Here is a 7,307-nt window from a genome sequence, read left to right on the forward strand (position 1 = left end):
AGTAACTGCAAGTGTAATGAGGGAACGGGGTATGCGGGGCGGGGGGGGGGGAGGAGGGAACGGGCTAGTGCCGTAGCGGGGGGGGGGGGGTAAACGGGCTAGCAAAAAAAAATAAAAAATAGGATGGTGGGAGATACCCTTTAAAGGGGTTATCCAGGAAAAAACTTTTTTTTTTTTTATATGTATCAACTGGCTCCAGAAAGTTAAGCAGATTTGTAAACTACTTCTATTTAAAAAATCTTAATCTTTTCAGTACTTATGAGCTGATGAAATTGAGTTGTTCTTTTCTGTCTAAGTGCTCTCTGATGACACCTGTCTCGGGAACCGCCCAGTTTAAAAGCAAATCCCCATAGCAAACCTCTGTCAGCAGAGAGCACTGTTGCCAGACAGAAAACAACAACTCAAATTCAGCAGCTTATAATTATTGAAAGGATTAAGATTTAACCCCTTAAGGACCGGGGTTTTTTCTGTTTTTGCATTTTCGTTTTTTGCTCCTTACGTTTAAAAAATCATAACACTTTCAATTTTGCACCTAAAAATCCATATGATGGCTTATTTTTTGCGCCACCAATTCTACTTTGTAATGACGTCAGTCATTGTGCCCAAAAATCTACGGTGAAACGGAAAAAAAATCATTGTGCGACAAAATAGAAAAAAAAACGCAGTTTTGTAACTTTTGGGGGCTTCCGTCTCTACGTAGTACATTTTTCGGTAAAAATGACACCTGATATTTATTCTGTAGGTCCATACGGTTGGAATGATACCCTACTTATATAGGTTTGATTTTGTCTCACTTCTGGAATAAAATCATAACTTCATGCAGGAAAATTAATACGTTTAAAATTGTCATTTCTGACCCCTATAACTTTTTTATTTTTCCGTGTTTGGGGCGGTATGAGGGCTAATTTTTTGCGCCGTGATCTGAATTTTTTAACGGTACCATTTTTGCATTGATAGGACTTATTGTTCGCTTTTTATTAATTTTTTCATGATATAAAAAGTGACCAAAAAGGCAGTATTTTGGACTTTTGAATTTTTTTACGCGCACTCCATTGACCATGCGGTTTAATTAACGATATATTTTTATAATTCGGACATTTCTGCACGCGGCGATACCATATATGTTTATTTTTATTTACACTGTGTTTTTTTATGGGAAAAGGGAGGTGATTGAAACTTTTAATAGGGGAGGGGTTAAATGATCTTTATTCACTTTTTTTTTTCACTTTTTTTTTGCAGTGTTATAGCTCCCATAGGGACCTATAACACTGCACACACTGATCTTTATAATTGATCACTGGTTTCTCATAAGAAACCAGTGATCGATGATTCTGCCGCTTGACTGCTCATGCCTGGATCTCAGGCACTGAGCAGTCATTCGGCTATCGGACAGCGAGGAGGCAGGTAGGAACCCTCCCGCTGTCCTGTAAGCTGTTCGGGATGCCGCGATTTCGCCGCGGCTATCCCGAACAGCCCACTGAACTAACCGGCATGGTTTCAGTTTCACTTTAGACGCGGCGTTCAACTTTGAACGCCGTGTCTAAAGGGTTAATAGTGAGCGGCACAGAGATGAATGCCACGCGCTATTAGCCACGGGTCCCGGCCTCTATGAGGCCGGGCCCGACCCGCTATAACGCGGGGCCACGCCGTGGCCCCGCGTTATAGATCGGGAGCGGACACATGACGTTCCAGTATGTCATGTGTCCTTAAGGGGTTAATAGAAGTAATTTGCAAATCTAGAAAAAGGACGGAGAGGCTCCTGCGGAAAGTTTCACTAGAATGACCCGGGCAACTCAAACTAACACCTGTACCCAAGGTGTCTGAAAAGAGAATACTATACAAAAAGAATTTTTGAGGCTCAAGGTCTATGGATAAGGAACACACTTGTTATATAAAATATATGGAATATATATACAAATAAATATATGGAATATTTATTAATTAATTAATTACTATCAACTGATAGTCCGGGATCACAGGTCCCTTGTAAATCCACGGAATCAGAAGATTCATATAAAATATAAAATCAATGTATATTCATAATATGTATATATATATATATCTATAGATGTATGAGACCACTGAAAAGGGTAGCAGCTATTTCAAATCGGCACTCTGGATAGTATTTGTATATAAATAATGTCCATCAAAGTGCCAGTGCAGTCCTGAAAAAATATATAACAAAGTCTATCACACTTATGAATGTCCTTTCAAAACAGTAAAGTAGCAGTTGAATAATCAGGTGTCTGTGGCTCCAGACTTAGATGTCGCTCTGTATATTATATAGAGCAATCCTAGGATGCTGTATTCCACAGCGATATTCCACAGCGGTAAATTCAAACTATGCGCATAGTGTTTGGGAAAGGTTTAGCTCACCGATCCTGATGCGATTCTCGGGAGGTAACTTTACCGTTCCATGCTTGTCCTCAGCGATGTCAGGCAGCCATCTGTCCCGCTCTCTGGCCTGAGAGCGCACCGCTGGAGTCTCTGCCGACTCCTATTCGCGCAATGTTAGCAGATGGTGGGCGATAGATACAGGGGCTGCTGCTCTTGCAAGGCAGGTAATCCAGGTGGCGTCCTCGTGTAGAGAGCGCGCGCTCCCGGTCTCTGACCGCGCGCTCAGAAATGTCCGTGTGATAGCCGGTAATAGCTCTGGACTGCAAATGATGATAGTGGTTTCATACGTCTCTTAGGGGGGGTCGCCGGACGCGTTTCAGCACTCACAAAAGCCAGCAAAGCATAGACACACTGGTAGGTTTGAGCTGCAGTTCTGGCTGTGGCTTCTCATCTCAGTATCTCCAGCTGGAGATACTGAGATGAGAAGCCACAGCCAGAACTGCAGCTCAAACCTACCAGTGTGTCTATGCTTTGCTGGCTTTTGTGGGTGCTGAAACGCGTCCAGCGACCCCCCCTAAGAGACGTATGAAACCACTATCATCATTTGCAGTCCAGAGCTATTACCGGCTATCACACGGACATTTCTGAGCGTGCGGTCAGAGACCGGGAGCGCGCGCTCTCTACACGAGGACGCCACCTGGATTACCTGCCTTGCAAGCGCAGCAGCCCCTGTATCTATCGCCCACCATCTGCTAACATCGAGCGAATAGGAGTCGGCAGAGACTCCAGCGGTGCGCTCTCAGGCCAGAGAGCGGGGACAGACGGCTGCCTGACATCGCTGAGGACAAGCATGGAACGGTAAAGTTACCTCCCGAGAATCGCATCAGGACCGGTGAGCTAAACCTTTCCCAAACACTATGCGCATAGTTTGAATTTACCGCTGTGGAATACAGCATCCTAGGATTGCTCTATATAATATACAGAGCGACATCTAAGTCTGGAGCCACAGACACCTGAATATTATTCAACTGCTACTTTACTGTTTTGAAAGGACATTCATAAGTGTGATAGACTTTGTTATATATTTTTTCAGGACTGCACTGGCACTTTGATGGACATTATTTACATACAAATACTATCCAGAGTGCCGATTTGAAATAGCTGCTACCCTTTTCAGTGGTCTCATACATCTATAGAGATATATATATATTATGAATATACATTGATTTTATATTTTATATGAATCTTCTGATTCCGTGGATTTACAAGGGCCCTGTGATCCCGGACTATCAGTTGATAGTAATTAATTAATTAATAAATATTTCATATATTTTAACCAACAAGTGTGTTCCTTATCCATAGACCTTGAGCCTCAAAAATTCTTTTTGCATAATTTACAAATCTGTTTAACTTTCTGGAGCCAGTTGATATATATATAAAAAAAAAAAGTTTTTTCCTGGAATACCCCTTTAAGTTCTGGAGGAACAAAGGTTTTAAGCATACCTGCTATTTAAAAAAGCTTTTGACATGTCACAGAGATTGGACACGGCTCTGCAAGTCGGGTAGCGAAGTACCACGCACCTCTCCCCGTTCGTTCTGATTGGTGGCGATTTTGACATGTACACTTGTCAGGATGTCAAGTAAAGCCCCCCAAAAAAGTCCTGGGTGTCAGGTGCTTTTTCTTTTTCTCCCCCAAAAGTGGGAAGGAAATGTCTGTGCATCTTATGGAGCGAATGTGTGCGACGATACCCAGCATTTGCATGGTATCGGGGACTCGTTCAATGTCCCTGATACCAAGGCCGAAACCTGCTGCTGTGCCCCGCATCCCCGTTCTGCCGTTCGCATCCCCGTTCTGCCATCCGCATGATAGCGTCCTATGGAGGAACATGTGACACACACGTCACTCCACCTTCTCCCCTGCGCGCAGCGTAACGCTACGGAGGAAGGAGGAGTGACGTGTATGTCACATGCTCCTCCATAAGACGCTATGTGCGGACGGACAGCAGAACGGGATGCGGACGGCAGAACGGGGCAGCGGAGCGGCAACCGCAGGTGAGCAACTACCGTGGGGGCACTGTCCACAATTGGGGAACTGTCCACAATTGGGGGCACTGTCTACAAGGGGGGCTGCTGTTTACAGGGGGGCACTGTCTACAAGGGGGGGTTGCTGTTTACAGGGGGGCACTGTCTACAAGGGGGGGCCTGCTGTTTTTTTTCTTGTTCTCCTCCTCTAAAACCTAGGTGCGTCTTATGGTCAGGTGCATCTTATGGAGCGAAAAATACGGCATTTATTTACTAATAATAAATGTCTAATACATAACCATACTGGGTGAGCAGATTCCACTTCGGGGGACCTGGTGTCATTTCCACCACCTAAGTGCTATACATATCGCCCTATGAGAAGCTCTGCTTTTATTTCATTTTCTATAGATATATTGTATGTACACTTATGTATGAGCCTTTTTTATTAGCTCCTAATCCTTATCATCTTCTGTTTCATAGACAAACAACTCCTCCTCCTATATCAACTAGTGTTACAACTGGGCATGCTCAACCAGAAAGCTAAACAACAGTTTACAACCATAGACAATGAGTTATAAAGAACACCTGCTGGGCCAGTAAGTGGTAAGGGATTCTGTAGGAAACTACTAAAAAGAGTTCACTACTATTTATTGAAAATTTTTACTTCTGCATTGTATTATTTTCAATGGAGTCAAGTTTTGTTTACTGGAATGCCCTTTTAAATTATGAGCCAGAGGAGAAGTGCACACCATTCTGCGAAGTAATCTGTCATAGATGTGTGAGCTGGGATGGTGAAGAAAACTGTGCCTCATAGCCGAATGTGACCCCACCAGCTGCTCCAAATGCTGACTCGGCAACACACAGTTTTCTTCACACCGGGTGCTTTGAGGGTCTTCCAGAAGTTCAACGCCAGGTAGAGGGGTGCTTAATCCCAGAAAGAGTAGAATATTATGCCAAACTCTAGTAAGAAAAGCCGGAAAGCACTCACTGCTCCGTAGCGATAAAATCAGTCCTTTATTTCGGTGCAAAACATTACATTAAAGGGGTACTCCGCTGCTCAGCGTTTGAAACAAACCGTTTCGAATCCTGAAGCCGGCGCCGGGAGCTTGTGACATCATAGCCCCACCCCCTCAATGCAAGTCTATGGGCGGGGGTGTGATGTCATGAGGGGGGCGGGGCTATGACATCACAAGCTCCCGACTCCAGTGTTCGGGACAGTTTGTTACAAACGCAGAGCAGCGTAGTACCCCTTTAAGTGCCTAAAATAAACAAGGATTGGACTGAAAGAGTTAAAGGGTTACTCTGGCGCTTAGACATCTTATCCCCTATCCAAAGGATAGGGGATAAGATGCCTGATTGCAGGGGTCCTGCCGCTGGGGACCCCCGTGATCTTGCACACAGCATCCCGTTAAAATCAGTCCCCGGAGCACGTTCGCTCTGGGTCTGATTACTGGCGATCACGGGGGCCGGAGCATGACGTCACGGCACCGCCTCCGTGGGACGTCACGCTCCGCCCCCTCAATGCAAGCCTATGGGAGGGGGCGTGACAGCTGTGTCTGAACAGTCTGAACGAAAGACTAGATTTCACCGTGTTTTTGTAATTGGGTAGTCGTAGTTTTAAACAGTATTTAACATTTCTCTATGTTATGCTCACCTGTGTTCATGTCGCCAAAAGAGGTGTACTTATACTGGCACCCGATGGGCAGGGTCTGAAGAAGCGTGTGTAACAGCTGTAACCCGGCTTTCTGCAGTATGTTTCTCCTAGGGCCGTCTAATAGGGCCCTAAGCCCTTCTACTTAAAAGAGATCTGACAGACAGTATGCCTGAGGCTTACATGCAGCTAGAGGACTACATAGTGGGACCTGTCTGCAAACTGACCATGGACCCTCTAACATGGTGGAACAGTAATCCTCACCTAAGAAAAAAGAAGTACGTAATATAGCGCTCACCCACAATCTCTAATTTCAAAAGCCCCCCTAGGACCCCACGCGTTCCGTTGCCCGTCGGCAACTTCCTCAGGGCAATCCCATACAAACAACGAACCTCCCACACCAGGTGGGGCTTTCTCCAGCTGAACAAAATTCCAATTTAATTCACTAGGTGAGGTCCAATGGCTTCGTACGTGTTCAGACATTCCAAAAATCTATCAACCAATGTAGTGTCAGATCTTTTCCAAAACTTAAACCTGAGATGTTCAAAACGCCTTATATCATATAAAGTTCCAATGTATTCCACATTATAGTCATTTCCTCCAAAAACAAAGAAAGATATCAATTCACATTACTGCAGTTCTTATAATAGTAGTATGTCTCAAAGACACAATAGCCGCTTTTTGGCATTGTCAGAATGCAGTTCTCTTTCGGCTGTAGAGAATACACAGTGATGAATCAATCTCCCTTGTGTGTGGTTCACACACGAGCAGACAGGATAAATGGCTACAAGCGTGTTCACACACAAGCGATGAACGGCTCCGATGCTCTCACTTCTGTCTGAGTAGCGATCGGAGCCGGAGTTAATGTAGCAGAAGAAAGAAGATACAGTTTATAAAAGCTAAAGAAAAAGTTATAAAAAAGAGCTGTGGGTGCCCCTTACCCCTGTTGCTGTCCTCCACCCATCTCTAGTACTGTAGCCTGTGGATCTGACAGTCTGCAGTGAAGAGCTGCATTGTGACTGCATATAACAGTGACAGTTCAGATATATAAAACGTTACCAACTGAAGGCTGCCCTCACCCTCTTCCCATTCATTCCATTCATTCACCAGCTGCTGTAGCCTGTGATAGTGAACAGGCTACAGGGAAGAAATCGAAGTCTGTCACTGACCATAACAGTTGCTATGGGCAACTGGGCAATTTTTCCTCTGGAAAGGTTTTAATAAATCTCCCCCATGGGTTTTAATGGATACTCCTTAATGCTTAATTTTCACCTGTGGTGGTGCTACAATGAAATTG

This window comes from Hyla sarda, chromosome 13 (assembly GCF_029499605.1).
Source record: "Hyla sarda isolate aHylSar1 chromosome 13, aHylSar1.hap1, whole genome shotgun sequence".
Classification (NCBI taxonomy): Eukaryota; Metazoa; Chordata; class Amphibia; order Anura; family Hylidae; genus Hyla; species Hyla sarda.